The following is a 19,751-nucleotide window of genomic DNA, read 5'->3' on the forward strand; positions in this document are numbered from 1 at the left end:
AAGCAAGTTGCACAAGTGGTTATCTCCTTTGGGTATTTGTCGGCCAAGAAGAAAAAGGGGAGAAAAAGGAACGTTTTTATCATCATCATTATAATCATAATCGTGTACGTACATCATCATCACAACATCATAATCATCATTACCTTGCTTATCATCTTCTCTAAGTCTATGTCACTTTTCACCATCATTAATTAACAATATCATCGTTATTGTCACTGAATCAAAACAGGAGCTGCTGGAGTTTATCATCTTTATCACTATCATTTTATGCATCGTAACAGTGATCCAAAAGAGAAAAAAAAATAGAACGTGCTGCTGTAGTGAAACGCGAATACATAGCAACAGTAGAGAATGGGTAGCAAAGCAGCATGGTATGGTTGTTTTCGAACAGTAAACCAGAAAAATAATCGTACTGTAGCAATAAAAAAAATGTGCAGTAATAGTAGCAGTTCACGCTGGTTACGTGGTTTTGTTTTGGGTTCGTTCTCGGACAAAAACAGGGATGTAAATAGCAGGAAATGATGGTCACTGGTTTAAGGGTGGTGTTTGTGAGTTTCATCTGATTACACAGGAAATAATCGTAGTAGTAGTTCCCGGGGACTGTGGTGGTTGTTAGAGGTTTCACGATGGATAGTAGTTGGGCAGGAAGACAGAAAATTGAAAAGAAAATACGCGGCATATTATGATGATGGTGGCTTGTTCATTGGTTTGACAAGAAAATGAAAAATAGGTATGGAAGAAGATTACAGATGGTGGTGGATCACGATAGTAGTGGTGGCGGTGAGGGTTTCAAAGTTGAAGGTGATCGATGGTTAACGTTTGATAGCTTTATTGTTGGTATGCTATTATAAACCGAACTTAGAAGCATCAAACAATGACCGATGGTTTATGGTGGTCATGGGTGGTGGTAGTTTGGTTCACGACAATGAAGCGGAAAGTAGAAAATGGGTTTTCAATGTTTGAAGAAGAAGATGGTTGAATGAATGTTAGATGATGGTGTGTTTAACTATCTATATGCTATATGTATATATACAAAAGGGATGATGGGTGGTTGATAAACAAAAACAGTAACTATGATGTGTTTGCTCTCAAATTTATACAATCCGTGAATAAATTGAATTGAGGTGGGGTTACGGCAAAACAAGGAAACAAAAACATAAACGTTAAATTATTAATAATAATAATATAATATAATCCTAAAACAAAAACGTGGTTAAGATTATAGCAGCCTTCATAATTTTACCGACAGTTTAGAATGTATATTATTTCGTGGTCCGTTGTTCATCAGTGGCGAATACAAATGTTCAGAAAAATTCCATATTTTTAAATTAAATATATTTATTTATTTTGGTCATTATGATATAAAATTCGATCATAAATTATTAAACAAAAAATAACTCACTGCCCACTCCCGATCCCGGGTAAAATATAAAAAGTGTTAAAATTTAATAACTAGATCTTAAATACATTTTTAGTAAGCCTAAAATTTAAAGAACTCATTTTCGGATTACAGTTTATTTTAAAATTATATAAGTTTGAATTAACTTGCTTAATATCGATCGACTGACAAACGAGTGCTATTATCGTTTATTAAATAAATTCGAAACCATATAAATATACATTCAATATACCTTACACACACACACACACACACACACACATATATATATATATATATATATATATATATATATATATATATATATATATATATATATATATATATATATATATATATATATACATATACATATATATATAGATTTATTTTAATATCATATATTATTTTATTTACATAATTAATTAACTCATATAATATTTTAATTTATAATAATTAATATATATATATATATATATATATATATATATATATATATATATATATATATATATATATTCGTCGGGAATTGTCGGAGGGTAATTGAATACATGAACATAGTTCCAAAAATTTTGAGACTCAACATAACAGTCTTTGCTTATCGTGTCGAAATTACATAAAGATAAAGTTTAAATTTGGTCGAAAATTTCCGGGTCGTCACAGTACCTACCCGTTAAAGAAATTTCGTCCCGAAATTTGAGTGGGATGGTCATGGATGACAATAAGTATGTTTTCATGACACATACAAGCTAAAAATTAGAGTTTTATCATCATCAAGTAATATAGATAAAACAATTTGATTTTGTGAAGAGTATGAGTGAAGCTATCACAAAAGAGTGAAATGAATAAATAAAGTTTCGTCATATCTTTTGACGTAGTCACGGTTGATTCTCGGAATTTAAGAAATTTAGAGAAAATCTTCGTAATAAGATTTGATTCTTCGGTAATTAAGGAAATTTAGGATCCTACTTGGTTAAATGCATTGTTCTGTCTCGATTGTTCTGTCTGATATTTCTATATAAATTCACCCTCTTCATTTCTTTTATATTTTGGAGTTCCATACTTTTATTTTCTCTTCCTGACTTTAAGTCAAGCGAATAATGGTCCAGAATTCGTAGGTATGAAGTTTCGAATGAACATGACTAATGTTCTAAGAGAGAGATTGTAATAGCACGATCTTGACTGGTTAAATTACCAGACTTCAAGAGAAAAGATAGAATTATAAAGAAATTATGTTCTTGATATGTTTATATATTTGATAGAATGTAAGAGTCGTGTAACATGGCACATGATGGCGTTATGATCTGTGAATCATCACATTCCATTAAAAACTCAGCATGACTTACTGTAATATAATCACGTTGATCAAGTGTCATTATATTATACTAACTCATGCTTCAGCTCCCATCACTACTTCAAAAACATTCATACTTTAAACTCGAAAGTTTCTGAATTTAGAAACTAAAACAGTTTCCCTTCTGATGTAACACTGATATCGCGAAGAGATAAATGATTTCAGATAAGAGTAGTTATGAAAATATCTTCAGAAATATGGAAGATATTTATAATGAAAGATACGATGATATCTTAGAATTTTTAATATCGAAGGATGATGAAGAAGATGTGTTCGTAAAGGTTTAGAGTCAGGAACAAGATATTCGTTAATGACTTCAACAGATACTGAATCATTTGGATTCTTTGAAGGCAGATTTATTCCTTGTGATTTTTCCACAGCCTCCTTCATAGTTTGCTCAATCCGTTTTCCAGTTCCAACATTTATGAGCTTTGCCAACATACTATTCTTTATCATCAAACTTTTTACTGTTCAGGTCGTTTACAGTTTTTGCTGCTTCATCAGCATTTTCAACATTTCGAGTATTGATTCGTAGACTGGGTGCTTTTCAGAATTTCAGAATGGAAAATCATAAATCTAAGAGATAAATATTATATGTATACATATAACCGTTGATGTAGAAACGCTGCGAGATTTGAAATACTGATTGCAAATTCTCGGTAATTGATATGGAAACTCTCGTTATAAGATGCGGATAAGTATATGATAGGGTTTTAATGAACAAATATAATGGGTTTTCGGAGAGACTTAAGCCAATGAGTAATGAAGTTGCTGGTAAGTTTTCTGCTAATCTGATGGGGTGTATACGGTTCCTCGGTAACGATGACGAAAGGCAAACTTATATATCACGGTTATAATATGGTTGTTTAGAACGAGAAGTCGAAGTTGACTTGCTGGAGCTGTGACAAAATTGGCTATCTCGAACAGGAGTTGTAAAGTTATTTTCGGTAATAATAATGCTAAAAGAGCTAATACAGACACGTGTTAAACGTTTACTCAGGTTCCAAGAGTTTTCAGGTGCATAACTATATGCGTCAATCTTTTCTTTCGTAGATGAAGTGCGGTTGGTTCATTCTCTCGATTGAGGTGTTTTCAGGAATTATGAAAGGTTTGAACGCAGATTGGAATCGTCAAGATACAAATGAGGTTTAAGATGAAATCAAGTGGCAAACTTGAAGAATTGTTTAATTTCATATGTTATAATCAATATTTTAATTCATTTTAATTGTCCAATGTTAGTAGTCCAAAGTTAATAGTTCAATAATTCAAATATAGTTTAATATATAATATTCGAATTAATTAATACGTATCGTGACCCATTGTATACATGTCTCAGACTCGATCACAACTCAAAGTATATATATTATTTGAGAATCAACCTCAACCATGTATAGCGAACTCGAGCATTACATCATATAGAGTGTCTATGGTTATTCCAAATAATATATATAGATGACGTCAATATGATATGTCAAAACATTGTATATGTGTCCCGATTTATACGACGATATTTAAAGTGCGTAAAATAAATAACAGAAATTAAATGACGATAAATAAAATTGCGAGAATTAAAATTGCGATAAATAAATTGCGATAATTAAAATGTAATACGGAATTAACAGTTAGCGTGGATTTTGTTAGCGTGGATTCTTAACAAAATTCCTCATAGTTAATTTGTCTGTTTCTAACAAATTTTATTTTGTCAAATGTTTTCTTCATTATGCCACTTGTTAGATTCTGATAGGTCAAAATCCAAATATGAAATTGAATGAAAATGGTTATTCTGCGATGAACGGATACGTATATCGATGGTTGTAAGTAGGATAGTAAATGACTGTTGAATTAGCTTCGAAGAATGTACAGTGTAACTTATTAATGTGAAATCTAAATATTCCTCGGGTATTACCTACCCGTTAAAATATTTTCACCATTAACAGTTTATACAAAAGAATTTTTAATTACAATCTTTATGAAAACATATATACATATATATTTTCTTCAGATGTAATCATAGATTTAATGAGTTAATATGATATTAAATGAAATATCCCGTTCATATCGATTATAAACGTTCCATATTAATTTATTTCGTTGCGAGGTTTTGACCTCTATATGAGACGTTTTTCAAAGACTGCATTCGTTTTTAAAACAAACCATAACCTTTATTTTATCGACAAGGTTAAAAAGACACCACCTAGATTATCCAGAAATGATAATCTAAAAATATCACACTTACACACTACCAATACATATTGGTTTACAATATTAATATGTTACAACAAAATAAATCTCGAATGCAGTTTTAAACAATATTATACAAGCATGCTGACACCAAATCTTGTCCATATATTAGAATGCAACAGCGGAAGCTCTTAATAATCACCCGAGAATAAACATGCTTTAAACGTCAACAAAAATGTTGGTGAGTTATAGGTTTAACCTATATATTTATCAAATTGTAATAATAGACCACAAGATTTCATATTTCAATATACATCCCATACATAGAGATAAAAATCATTTATATGGTGAACACCTGGTAACCGACATTAACAAGATGCATATAAGAATATCCCCTATCATTCCGAGAAATCCATCGGACATGATAAAACAACATCGAAGTACTAAAGCATCCACAACCATGGATGGGGTTCGTTAGGCCCAATAGATCTATCTTTAGGATTCGCGTCAATTAGTAGATCGGTTTACTAATTCTTAGGTTACCAAGCAAAAAGGGGCATATTCGGCTTCGATCATTCACCCATATAATGTAGTTTCATTTACTTATGTCTATTTAGTAAAACATTTATAAAACTGCATGTATTCTCATCCCAAAATATTAGATTTTAAAAGTGGGACTATAACTCACTTTCACAGATTTTTACTTCGTCAGGACGTAAGACTTGGCCACTGGTCGATTCACGAACCTATAACAAATATGTACATATATATCAAAGTATGTTCAAAATATATTTACAACATTTTTAATACGTTTTACTGTTTTAAGTTTATTAAGTCAGCTGTCCTCGTTAGTAACCTACAACTAGTTGTCCACAGTTAGATGTACAGAAATAAATCGATATATATTATCTTGAATCAATCCACGACCCAATGCATACACGTCTCATGCTAGATCACAACTCAAAGTATATATATTTTTGGAATCAACCTCCACCCTGTATAGCTAACTCCAACATTACTGCATATAGAGTGTCTATGGTTGTTCCAAATAATATATATACATGGGTCGATATGATATGTCAAAACATTTGCATACGTGTCTATGGTATCCTAAGATTACATAATATATTAGAATTGTAACAAACTATACCAAACCACGTTCGAACCCGCTTAAAATAACACACAAAAAAAAATTATTTTGTTGCACAGCTATTGGCACGGCGCGCCAGGACCCCGCGCGGCGCGCAGAAAGGCCTGGATAGGCTGCTGTCCCAAAAAGTCAATAACGTGAAAATGTTTGACCACCTCCCGACATAATTAGACAAAACGCTTTTCATCACATATTCAAATATGTAAAACTAACACGTTCCATTAATAAAAAGGGTTTTACAACGCCGGGCCCACCTATGCCTAAATTACCCTTAAAGTACGAATTACACGTTTTCGACCACAGGACTTTTAATACAAAATAAAGCCTAGCATGACGATTGGGGATACGCTACCCAATCCTAATCAATCTAAAAGCAAGCCTTCTAAAGCAACTACGCAAGTCCACTAGTCCCCGCTTACCCGAGCCACCGCATCCATGCAATCACTAGTATCACCGTGTAGCTAAGAACGAAGAGAACAAACTTGTCTACTACGCCAAAGATCAAAACCCGCTTCTTCCTTTCCAAAAATCCCTTTGAATCAAATGGGTGTTTGAGTTCTTGAGAGAAATATGAAAAGAAAAGGAAAAAGAAATGAATAAATGAAATGGGTGGAGGAGGTTAAGTCCTCAAATCTGGCTCAAATGCAAAAAGACTGAAATGCCCTTTTAAAAACTCTAAAATAACAAAAGGGGTCTGCCAGCGACATATGGCGCGGCGAGCCATGACCCCGCGCGGTGCGCGACTGGGTAGAATCAGAATCCAGGTCTTACAACTCTCCCCCACTTAAAATCGATCACGTCCTCGTGATCTTCACCACTTAACCAATCCGGACCCAATCAACGGTCCTCAATCATATCCCAATCCGAACTTTCCTAGACAATTGTTCCCCACTTACCTTTAACAACTAAATTGTCACCCGCGATTTATCAAGTCTACAATCCGAGCACTAAAACCCTGCTCATTCCCTTGCATCGGGAAAACTCATCCAATCTCTAACCGAGATATCAACCCCTAGCATACCATTACCAAGTACAATGCTAAAGTAACCACATACCAAACTTAAGGTCAACCATCTAAACCGACGAAGACTGAGAAGAAGTAAATCCTTACGAATAACACTTACCACTAAACATCCCTTGTAGTGCGCAATACGACGAATACGCAACTACCGTAACATCACAATCCATCGGCTAGAACCGATAGCGCCCAAAACGACTATGGAAACGCAAATCCCAAGGTGTACAAAATCAACTATCGTCACACCCGTAACATCATGTGAGCGAAACACGGCTATCGCATCACTAATCATACAACATGGTCCTCACGACCCCACCATTGGCGTATAAAATAACCAATAGATCAAACGACATGGTCCTTACGACCCCACCATCGGTGTATAAAACAACCGATCGATCACACAACACGGTCCTTACGACCCCACCATTGGTGTATAAAACAACCAACAGATCAACATCATGGTCCTTACGACCCCACCATCGGTATATAAAACAACCGATAGATCACACAACACGAAGGCTGGCCAAAAACTACACGCGCCTTAGTGAATCCGAAACCACACGCGACTCACTACCTTCACCTCAACAACAATCGGGATTGGCCGAACTACACGAGAGTCACTATCCCAGAGGAAAGACCGAACTACACGAGTCATTTGTGAATCCAAACTACACGAGACTCACTCCTCAATACCATGACCGAAACCATACGAGTCATTTGTGAATCCGAACTACACGAGATTCACTTCCACAATAAGATGACCGAAACCACACACGTCTTCGTGAATTCGAAACCACACGCGATCCACTACCATGATGAAGTCAGCGGACCCCGAAGGTCATGCTTCACCAATCTCAACACCGGATGAAGTCAGCGGACCCCGAAAATCATGTCTCATCGATATAACACTACGCCTATGATGAAGTCAGCGGACCCCGAAGGTCATGCTCCACCAATCACGTACTACCATGATGAAGTCAGCGGACCCCGAAGGTCATGCTCCACCAATCAACAATACCATGATGAAGTCAACGGACCCCGAAGGTCATGCTCCACCAATCAACAATACCATGATGAAGTCAGCGGACCCCGAAGGTCATGCTTCACCAATCAATGCCCTTTTGGCCTCAAACAACGAGTAGCGTAACATCTCGCTCTGCTACGCCATAGTGAATCCTAACGGATACCACTAACCATTCCCACAATTGAGCAAGAACCGCCTATACCAAACATAGGTACCCAGCAATCGTTCTCTAAAAGAGGATCCGATACGCACATCCCTTAACCGAGGGATTTCACCTTGCTCGCCCAACACGTCCATTATCTGTCAACGAGATTTACCACATTACCACTTCGGTGATAATTTAAATCCAAACCATAAGTACAATTTAACCGAAATTGTACCCTACCACAATTTGACCAAAACTAGGTCCCAACACAATTTTCGGATCTTACTAAAACGTCATCCGAAATCTCACACTAGAACTTCCTCGGGCGGGAGTGTAACTCCCCCACTTGGAACTACGTCTCATAACCGCATCTCGTACAATTGTACCATGCTACTAAAGGTAGACTTTACCAACAATTGGGTTCACACTACCCATCACCATATCTTGCTCCCACTTTGAGCATACGAAGGATTTCAACCAATCCTTAAACACTTCGAACGAAAAGTGTACCGTAAATTACACCACTCTACTCTCGCAATCATCCAATTGCTTTAGTTTGTCAAATTTCACCCGATCATTCATGTACCTAAGGGTTTCACTTCGGTACCCTAAGTACAATGTAATCGCAACACAATCGGAGTTTAACACCACGCTAATAGGTATAAAAGAGGCACCTAATGTCGCGTCATATAAACTCCATTACCAACATACATCGAGATTCAAAACACTCGATCTCAAGGTATCCAACCACCCGACGAACCTCACGGTTCATCCATTTCAATACAAAAGCGAACACGCGCTTAACAACTGATACCAAAACCCATTTCCATGGCTTGGTGGAAATATTTCCAAATACTAAGGAATGCTTGATTGCACCAAGTCTTACGCCCTTCACCCGATAATCAAACATCACCGTAGGGTACTTCCATTAGGAACGTCACCCATAACAACAATATGCACAACACAAGGCACTTAATCAACCTCAAATTCAAACGGCACTTAATAAATAATCAAAGGAAATATTTATTAAAATGAAACGTACCTTAACGTCTCCTTGCCGCACCCGTCCCCGCTAACTTGGGACATTCCGACTTACGATGTCCTTCTTCTTGGCAATTGAAGCACACCATGCCATCACCCCTTGGCACCGAACATTTCCACGACTTGTGACCCCTCATGGCACTATTGTAACATCTAGATGCACTAGAATCCGGTATACCCATCTGTGTACCACCCGTGCTCACACACGGACCCTTAGTCCTCTTACTCGGAGCACCATACGAAACAACCCTTCTCTCACTTGCAGGTTCACTCTTCTTGGATCGTGAATACGACTCGAAACCTCTAGCCAAGGCGAATAACTCCGCAAATGATTTTGCTTGACCCCGGCTAATTTTACTCTTCAAGTCATCATTCAAGGTCCTATAGAAATCTTGCATCAAAAAATGGTCATTCCCCAAATACTCCGGGCAAAAACGAGCCTTCGCCATAAAGGTCGTCTTGAGAGTATTCAAATCCATAGAACCCTGTTGCAAATTTCGTAACTCATTACGTAATTTCGACAAGTCGGTCGAAGTCTGGAACTCCTCGAAGAATTCCCTTTTAAACTCATCCCACGATAACACCATAAACGGTTCACCACCGACAAGATCAATCTTACCATCCAACCAATCCTTTGCCCTACCCTGCAACAAACTAGTAGCGAGTCTTGTCCTCTTCTCAGGAGGGCATTCAATAGTACGAAAACACCCTTCGACATCCGAGATCCAAGTTGTGCTTATCAAAGGATCCGGTTTTCTGTCGTACATCGGGGGTTTAGTCCTCATGAAGCTCTTAAGACAACGCTCCATTCCACTACTACCTTGAAGTTCGGAATACTTCCTATCCATTCTTTCTTCCAATGCACCCATTTGCTCCGCAACGGCGGCCGCAACTCTAGCGTTAAACTCCAAATCATTCGTCTCGATCCCGTTTCCCGTCGCCATTCTAAGGAATGCAAAGCGATTAGATCACGAACGTATAAAGCACACACACAATACCGCCCCATCTTGCTAAACACGCATCGTACATCACTTGCTAGACACGATTTACACCCGTAATAAGGTTTGCAAGTCCTTATTACGCACACACGCCGTATCAACTCGTTAGTACAACGACCGCCTCGCTCGATGATATAAACAAACACAAACAAAATCCTACGCGATATAAGGACACGCAAGAATTATCATCACAACACAATAACATATTAATAATATCCGCATGACTATTATAAACGTTAGTCGACCTACAAACACGGCACTAACTATAACCTATTCCGACCCGTACTCCTACAAGTCCCGCAACAAAATTAAGCACACACAAAAGTCTAAGTCTAGGCACCTATCTTAAGTCACCTAAATCCCTTAGACCATGTTCTGATACCACTTGTAACAACCCATACCAAACCACGTTCGAACCCGCTTAAAATAACAGAAAAAAAAATTATTTTGTTGCACAGCTATTGGCGCGGCGCGCCAGGACCCCGCGCGGCGCGCAGAAAGGCCTGGACAGGCTGCTGTTTCAAAAAGTCAAAAACGTGAAAATGTTTGACCACCTCCCTACATAATTAGACAAAACGCTTTTCACCACATATTCAAATATGTAACACTAACAAGTTCCATTAATAAAAAGGGTTTTACAATGTCGGGCCCACCTATGCCCAAATTACCCTTAAAGTACGAATTACACGTTTTCGACCACAGGACTTTTAATACAAAATAAAGTCGAGCATGACGATTGGGGATACGCTACCCAATCCTAATCAATCCAAAAGCAAGCCTTCTAAAGCAACTACGCAAGTCCACTAGTCCCCGCTTACCCGAGCCACCGCATCCATGCAATCACTAGTATCACCGTGTAGCTAAGAACGAGGAGAACAAACTTGTCTACTACGCCAAAGATCAAAACCCACTTCTTTCTTTCCAAAAATCCCTTTGAATCAAATGGGTGTTTGAGTTCTTGAGAGAAATATGAAAAGAAAAGGAAAAAGAAATGAATAAATGAAATGGGTGAAGGAGGTTAAGTCCTCAAATCTGGCTCAAACGTGAAAAGACCGAAATTCCCTTTTAAAAACTCTAAAATAACAAAAGGGGTCTGCCAGCGACATATGGCGCGGCGCACCATGACCCCGCGCGGCGCGCGACTGGGCAGAATCAGAATCCAGGTCTTACAAGAATACGTGTATAATACAATATGAATTAGCTAGGATATGATTAATATAGATTTGTTACCAATTTTCACGTAGTTACAACAAGCAAAAATATCCAATCTTGTTTTACCCATAACTTCTTCGTTTTAAATCCGTTTTGAGTGATTCAAGTTTCTATGGTTTCATATTGAACTTAAGTTTATGAATCTAAACAGAAACAGTATAAGTTTATAGTCGTAAATACAGGTTACAAGTCATTTTTGTAAAGGTATTCATTTTAGTCGAAAGAACGACGTCTAGATGACCATTTTGGAAAACATACTTCCACTTTGAGTTTAATCATGATTTTTGGATATAGTTTCATGTTCATAAGAAAAATCATTTTCCCAGAAGAACAACTTTTAAATCAAAGTTTATCATAGTTTTTAATTAACTAACCCAAAATAGCCCGCGGTGTTACTACGACGGCGTATATCCGGTTTTACGGTGTTTTTCGTGGTTTCAGGTTTTAAATCATTAAGTTAGCATATCATATAGATATAGAACATGTGTTTAGTTGATTTTAAAAGTCAATTTAGAAGGATTAACTTTTGTTTGCGAACAAGTTTAGAATTAACTAAACTATGTTCTAGTGATTACAAGTTTAAACCTTCGAATAAGGTAGTTTTATATATATGAATCGAATGATATTATGAACATCATTACTACATCAATTTTAGTAGGTAAACCTACTGGAAATGATGAAAAAATAACTTGAGCTTCAAAGGATCTTTGATGGCATGGAAGTTCTTGAAATAGAATCATGACACAAAAACTAGTTCAAGTAAGATTATTACTCGAATTAAGATAGTTATAGTTATAGAAATTGAATCAAAGCTTGAATATGAATATTACATTTATTTAGAAAGATAACCTACTATAAATAACAAAGGTTTCTTGATCTTATATGATTGCTTGGAATGGATTAGGAAACTTGGAAGTAAACTTGTAAACTTGGAAGTGTTCTTGATGTGTTCTTGAGTAATTGTTTTTATGATGATTATAGGTAATAACCAAAGATTGTATTTGATGATTTTTTCTAGAAAAATATTAACTTAGACGTTCATGGAAGAGTGTGTGTGTTTTGAGAGAGAATTGGAAAGAAAATTGGAAGTGAAATGGAGTAAGTGGTGAGTGGTGAAGGTGAGTGGGGTTAAAAGGAGTTCTTGTTTTTGTTTTCTTGCTCATAAGTCATGCTAGTTGTCTAATTGTTGGTTCCACATGTTTGTTGACTATCTAGGGCTGCTAAGAGCTGAATTATTATGTGTATATACCAATAGTATATACATCTAGGAGCTGGGTATTGTACGAGTACGAATACGATTGCATACGAGTAGAATTGTTGATGAAAATGAATGAGAATGCAATTGTAAGCATTTTTGTTAAGTAGAAGTACTTTGATATGTGTCTTGAAGTCTTTCAAAAGTGTACAAATACATCTAAATACACTACATGTATATACATTTTAACTGAGTCGTTAAGTCATCGTTAGTCATTACATGTAAGTGTTGTTTTGAAACCTTTAAGTTAACGATCTCATTTAATGTTGTTAACCCATTGTTTAATATATCTAATGAGATGTTAAATTATTACATTATCAAGATATTATGATGTATAACTATATCTTAATATGATATATATACATTAAAATGTCGTTACAACGATAATCGTTACATATATGCCTCGTTTCAAAATTTTTAAGTTAGTAGTCTTGTTTTATATATGTAGTTCATTGTTAACGTACCTAATGATATATATAATTATCATTTTATCATGTTAAATATAGTGTAACAATATCTTAATATGATACATATGTATTTAGTAAGACGTTGTAATAACGATAATCGTTATATATATATCATTTCGAGTTTCTTAACTTAGTAGTCTCATTTTTATGTATATAACTCATTGTTAATATACTTATGGAGATAATTACTTATCATAATCTCATGTTAACTATATGTATATCCATATATATATCGTCATGTCGTTTTTACAAGTTTTAACGTTCGTGAATCGCCGATCAACTTGGGTGGTCAATTGTCTACATGAAACTCATTTCAAATAATCAAGTCTTAACAAGTTTGATTGCTTAACATGTTGGAAACATTTAATCATGCAAATATAGTTTTCAATTAATATATAATCATGGAAAAGTTCGGGTCACTACAGTACCTACCCGTTAAATAAATTTCGTCCCGAAATTTTAAGCTGTTGAAGGTGTTGACGCATCTTCTGGAAATAGGTGAGGGTATTTCAGCTTCATCTGATCTTCACGCTCCCAGGTGAATTCGGGTCCTCTACGAGCATTCCATCGAACCTTAACATTTGGTATCTTGTTTTGCTTAAGTCTTTTAACCTCACGATCCATTATTTTGACGGGTTCTTCAATGAATTTTATTTTTTCGTTAATTGTAATCTCGTCTAATGGAATGGTGAGATCTTCTTTAGCAAAACATTTCTTCAAATTCGAGACATGAAAAGTATTATGTACCCCGACGAGTTGTTGAGGTAAGTCAAGTCGGTAAGCTACTGGTCCAACACGATCTATAATCTTGAATGTTCCAATGTACCTTGGATTTAGTTTTCCTCGTTTACCAAATCGAACAACGCCTTTCCAAGGTGAAACCTTAAGCATGACTATCTCTCCAATCTCAAATTCTATATCTTTTCTTTTAATGTCCGCATAGCTCTTTTGTCTACTTTGGGCAGTTTTCAATCGTTGTTGAATTTGGATGATCTTCTCGGTATTTTCTTGAATTATCTCCGGACCCATAATATGTCTATCCCCCACTTCACTCCAAAAAATCGGAGACCTGCACTTTCTACCATAAAGTGCTTCAAATGGCGCCATCTCAATACTCGAATGGTAACTGTTGTTGCAGAAAAATTCTGCTAACGGTAGGTATCGATCCCAACTGTTTCCGAAATCGATAACACATGCTCGTAGCATGTCTTCAAGGGTCGGTATCGTCCTTTCACTTTGCCCATCAGTTTGTGGATGATAATCAGTACTCATGTCTAGACGAGTCCCCAATGCTTGTTGCAATGTCTGCCAAAATCTTGAAACAAATCTGCCATCCCTATCTGAGATAATAGAGACTGGTATTCCATGTCTGGAGACAACTTCCTTCAAGTATAATCGCGCCAACTTCTCCATTTTATCATCTTCTCTCATTGGCAAAAAGTGTGCTGACTTGGTAAGACGATCGACTATTACCCAAATTGTATCATAACCACTTGTAGTCCTTGGCAATTTAGTAATGAAATCCATGGTAATGTTTTCCCATTTTCATTCCGGGATTTCAGGTTGTTGAAGTAGACCTGATGGTTTCTGATGTTCAGATTTGACCTTAGAACACACCAAAATTCTCCTACGTATTTAGCAATATCGGCTTTCATACCCGGCCACCAAAAGTGTTTCTTGAGATCTTTGTACATCTTCCCCGCTCCGGAATGTATTGGATATCTGGTTTTATGTGCTTCCTTAAGTACCTTTTCTCTCACATCTCCAGACTTTGGTACCCAAATTCTTTCAGCTCTATACCGGGTTCCATCTTCCCGAATATTAAGATGTTTCTCCGATCCTTTGGGTATTTCATTCTTCAACTTTCCTTCTTTTACAACTCCCTGCTGCACCTCCTTTATTTGAGTAGTAAAGTTAGTATGAATAATTATATTCATAGCTTTTACCCGTATAGGTTCTCTGTTCTTTCTACTCAAAGTGTCGGCTACCACATTCGCCTTCCCCGGGTGGTAACGAATCTCAAAGTCGTAATCATTCAACAATTCAATCCACCTACACTACCTCATGATTAGTTGTTTCTGAGTAAATATGTGTTGGAGACTTTTGTGGTCGGTATATATAATACTTTTGACCCCATAGAAGTAGTGCCTCCAAGTCTTTAATGCAAAAATGACGGCGCCCAATTCCAAATCGTGAGTCGTATAATTTTGCTCGTAAATCTTCAATTGTTTGGACGCATAAGCAATTACCTTCGTTCGTTGCATTAATACACAATCGAGGCCTTGTTGTGAGGCATCACAATATATCACAAAATCATCATTCCCTTCAGGCAATGACAATATAGGTGCCGTAGTTGTAGTGACCCGAACTTTTCCATGTTTATATATATTAATTGAGATTGATATTTACATGATTAAGTGTTTCCAACATGTTAAGCAATCAAACTTGTTAAGACTTGATTAATTGAAATATGTTTCATATAGACAATTGACCACCCAAGTTGACCGGTGATTCACGAACGTTAAAACTTGTAAAAACTATATGATGACATATATATGGATATATATATAGTTAACATGATACTATGATAAGTAAACATATCATTAAGTATATTAACAATGAACTACATATGTAAAAACAAGACTACTAACTTAATGCTTTTTAAACGAGACATATATGTAACGATTATCGTTGTAAAGACATTAATGTATATATATCATATTAAGAGATATTCATACATGATAATATCATGATAATATAATAATTTAAAATCTCATTTGATATTATAAACATTGGGTTAACAACATTTAACAAGATCGTTAACCTAAAGGTTTCAAAACAACACTTACATGTAACGACTAACGATGACTTAACGACTCAGTTAAAATGTATATACATGTAGTGTTTTAATATGTATTTATACACTTTTGAAAGACTTCAATACACTTATCAAAATACTTCTACTTAACAAAAATGCTTACAATTACATCCTCGTTCAGTTTCATCAACAATTCTACTCGTATGCACCCGTATTCGTACTCGTACAATACACAGCTTTTAGATGTATGTACTATTGGTATATACACTCCAATGATCAGCTCTTAGAAGCCCATGTGAGTCACCTAACACATGTGGGAACCATCATTTGGCAACTATCATGAAATATCTCATAAAATTACAAAAATATTAGTAATCATTATTTACATGAAAACAAAATTACATATCCTTTATATCTAATCCATACACCAACGACTAAAAACACCTACAAACACTTTAATTCTTCAATTTTCTTCATCTAATTGATCTCTCTCAAGTTCTATCTTCAAGTTCTTAGTGTTCTTCATATATTCTACAAGTTCTAGTTACATAAAATCAAGAATACTTTCAAGTTTGCTAGCTCACTTCCAAACTTGTAAGGTGATCATCCTGTAGTGACCCGAACTTTTCCATGTTTATATATATTAATTGAGATTGATATTTACATGATTAAATGTTTCCAACATGTTAAGCAATCAAACTTGTTAAGACTTGATTAATTGAAATATGTTTCATATAGACAATTGACCACCCAAGTTGATCGGTGATTCACGAACGTTAAAACTTGTAAAAACTATATGATGACATATATATGGATATATATATAGTTAACATGATACTATGATAAGAAAACATATCATAAAGTATATTAACAATGAACTACATATGTAAAAACAAGACTACTAACTTAATGATTTTTAAACGAGACATATATGTAACGATTATCGTTGTAAAGACATTTAATGTATATATATCATATTAAGAGATATTCATACATGATAATATCATGATAATATAATAATTTAAAATCTCATTTGATATTATAAACATTGGGTTAACAACATTTAACAAGATCGTTAACCTAAAGGTTTCAAAACAACACTTACATGTAACGACTAAAGATGACTTAACGACTCAGTTAAAATGTATATACATGTAGTGTTTTAATATGTATTTATACACTTTTGAAAGACTTCAATACACTTATCAAAATACTTCTACTTAACAAAAATGCTTACAATTACATCCTCGTTCAGTTTCATCAACAATTCTACTCGTATGCACCCGTATTCGTACTCGTACAATACACAGCTTTTAGATGTATGTACTATTGGTATATACACTCCAATGATCAGCTCTTAGCAGCCCATGTGAGTCACCTAACACATGTGGGAACCATCATTTGGCAACTAGCATGAAATATCTCATAAAATTACAAAAATATGAGTAATCATTCATGACTTATTTACATGAAAACAAAATTACATATCCTTTATATCTAATCCATACACCAACGACCAAAAACACCTACAAACACTTTCATTCTTCAATTTTCTTCATCTAATTGATCTCTCTCAAGTTCTATCTTCAAGTTCTAAGTGTTCTTCATAAATTCCAAAAGTTCTAGTTTCATAAAATCAAGAATACTTTCAAGTTTGCTAGCTCACTTCCAATCTTGTAAGGTGATCATCCAACCTCAAGAAATCTTTGTTTCTTACAGTAGTTTATCATTCTAATACAAGGTAATAATCATATTCAAACTTTGGTTCAACTTCTATAACTATAACAATCTTATTTCAAGTGATGATCTTACTTGAACTTGTTTTCGTGTCATGATTCTGCTTCAAGAACTTCGAGCCATCCAAGGATCCATTGAAGCTAGATCCATTTTTCTCTTTTCCAGTAGGTTTATCCAAGGAAATTAAGGTAGTAATGATGTTCATAACATCATTCGATTCATACATATAAAGCTATCTTATTCGAAGGTTTAAACTTGTAATCACTAGAACATAGTTTAGTTAATTCTAAACTTGTTCGCAAAAAAAAGTTAATCCTTCTAACTTGACTTTTAAAATCAACTAAACACATGTTCTATATCTATATGATATGCTAACTTAATGATTTAAAACCTGGAAACACGAAAAACACCGTAAAACCGGATTTACGCCGTCGTAGTAACACCGCGGGCTGTTTTGGGTTAGTTAATTAAAAACTATGATAAACTTTGATTTAAAAGTTGTTATTCTGAGAAAATGATTTTTATTATGAACATGAAACTATATCCAAAAATTATGGTTAAACTCAAAGTGGAAGTATGTTTTCTAAAATGGTCATCTAGACGTCGTTCTTTCGACTGAAATGACTACCTTTATAAAAACGACTTGTAACTTATTTTTCCAACTATAAACCTATACTTTTTCTGTTTAGATTCATAAAATAGAGTTCAATATGAAACCATAGCAATTTGATTCACTCAAAACGGATTTAAAATGAAGAAGTTATGGGTAAAATAAGATTGGATAATTTTTCTCATTTTAGCTACGTGAAAATTGGTAACAAATCTATTCCAACCATAACTTAATCAACTTGTATTGTATATTATGTAATCTTGAGATACCATAGACACGTATACAATGTTTCGACCTATCATGTCGACACATCTATATATATTTTGGAACAACCATAGACACTCTATATGTGAATGTTGGAGTTAGCTATACAGGGTTGAGGTTGATTCCAAAATATATATAGTTTGAGTTGTGATCAATACTGAGATACGTATACACTGGGTCGTGGATTGATTCAAGATAATATTTATCGATTTATTTCTGTACATCTAACTGTGGACAACTAGTTGTAGGTTACTAACGAGGACAGCTGACTTAATAAACTTAAAACATCAAAATATATTAAAAGTGTTGTAAATATATTTTGAACATACTTTGATATATATGTATATATTGTTATAGGTTCGTGAATCAACCAGTGGCCAAGTCTTACTTCCCGACGAAGTAAAAATCTGTGAAAGTGAGTTATAGTCCCACTTTTAAAATCTAATATTTTTGGGATGAGAATACATGCAGGTTTTATAAATGATTTACAAAATAGACACAAGTACGTGAAACTACATTCTATGGTTGAATTAACGAAATCGAATATGCCCCTTTTTATTAAGTCTGGTAATCTAAGAATTAGGGAACAGACACCCTAATTGACGCGAATCCTAAAGATAGATCTATTGGGCTTAACAAACCCCATCCAAAGTACCGGATGCTTTAGTACTTCGAAATTTATATCATATCCGAAGGGTGTCCCGGAATGATGGGGATATTCTTATATATGCATCTTGTTAATGTCGGTTACCAGGTGTTCACCATATGAATGATTTTTATCTCTATGTATGGGATGTGTATTGAAATATGAAATCTTGTGGTCTATTATTATGATTTGATATATATAGGTTAAACCTATAACTCACCAACATTTTTGTTGACGTTTTAAGCATGTTTATTCTCAGGTGATTATTAAGAGCTTCCGCTGTCGCATACTTAAATAAGGACGAGATTTGGAGTCCATGCTTGTATGATATTGTGTAAAAACTGCATTCAAGAAACTTATTTTGTTGTAACATATTTGTATTGTAAACCATTATGTAATGGTCGTGTGTAAACAGGATATTTTAGATTATCATTATTTGATAATCTACGTAAA

Source organism: Rutidosis leptorrhynchoides, chromosome 9 (assembly GCF_046630445.1).
Source record: "Rutidosis leptorrhynchoides isolate AG116_Rl617_1_P2 chromosome 9, CSIRO_AGI_Rlap_v1, whole genome shotgun sequence".
Classification (NCBI taxonomy): Eukaryota; Viridiplantae; Streptophyta; class Magnoliopsida; order Asterales; family Asteraceae; genus Rutidosis; species Rutidosis leptorrhynchoides.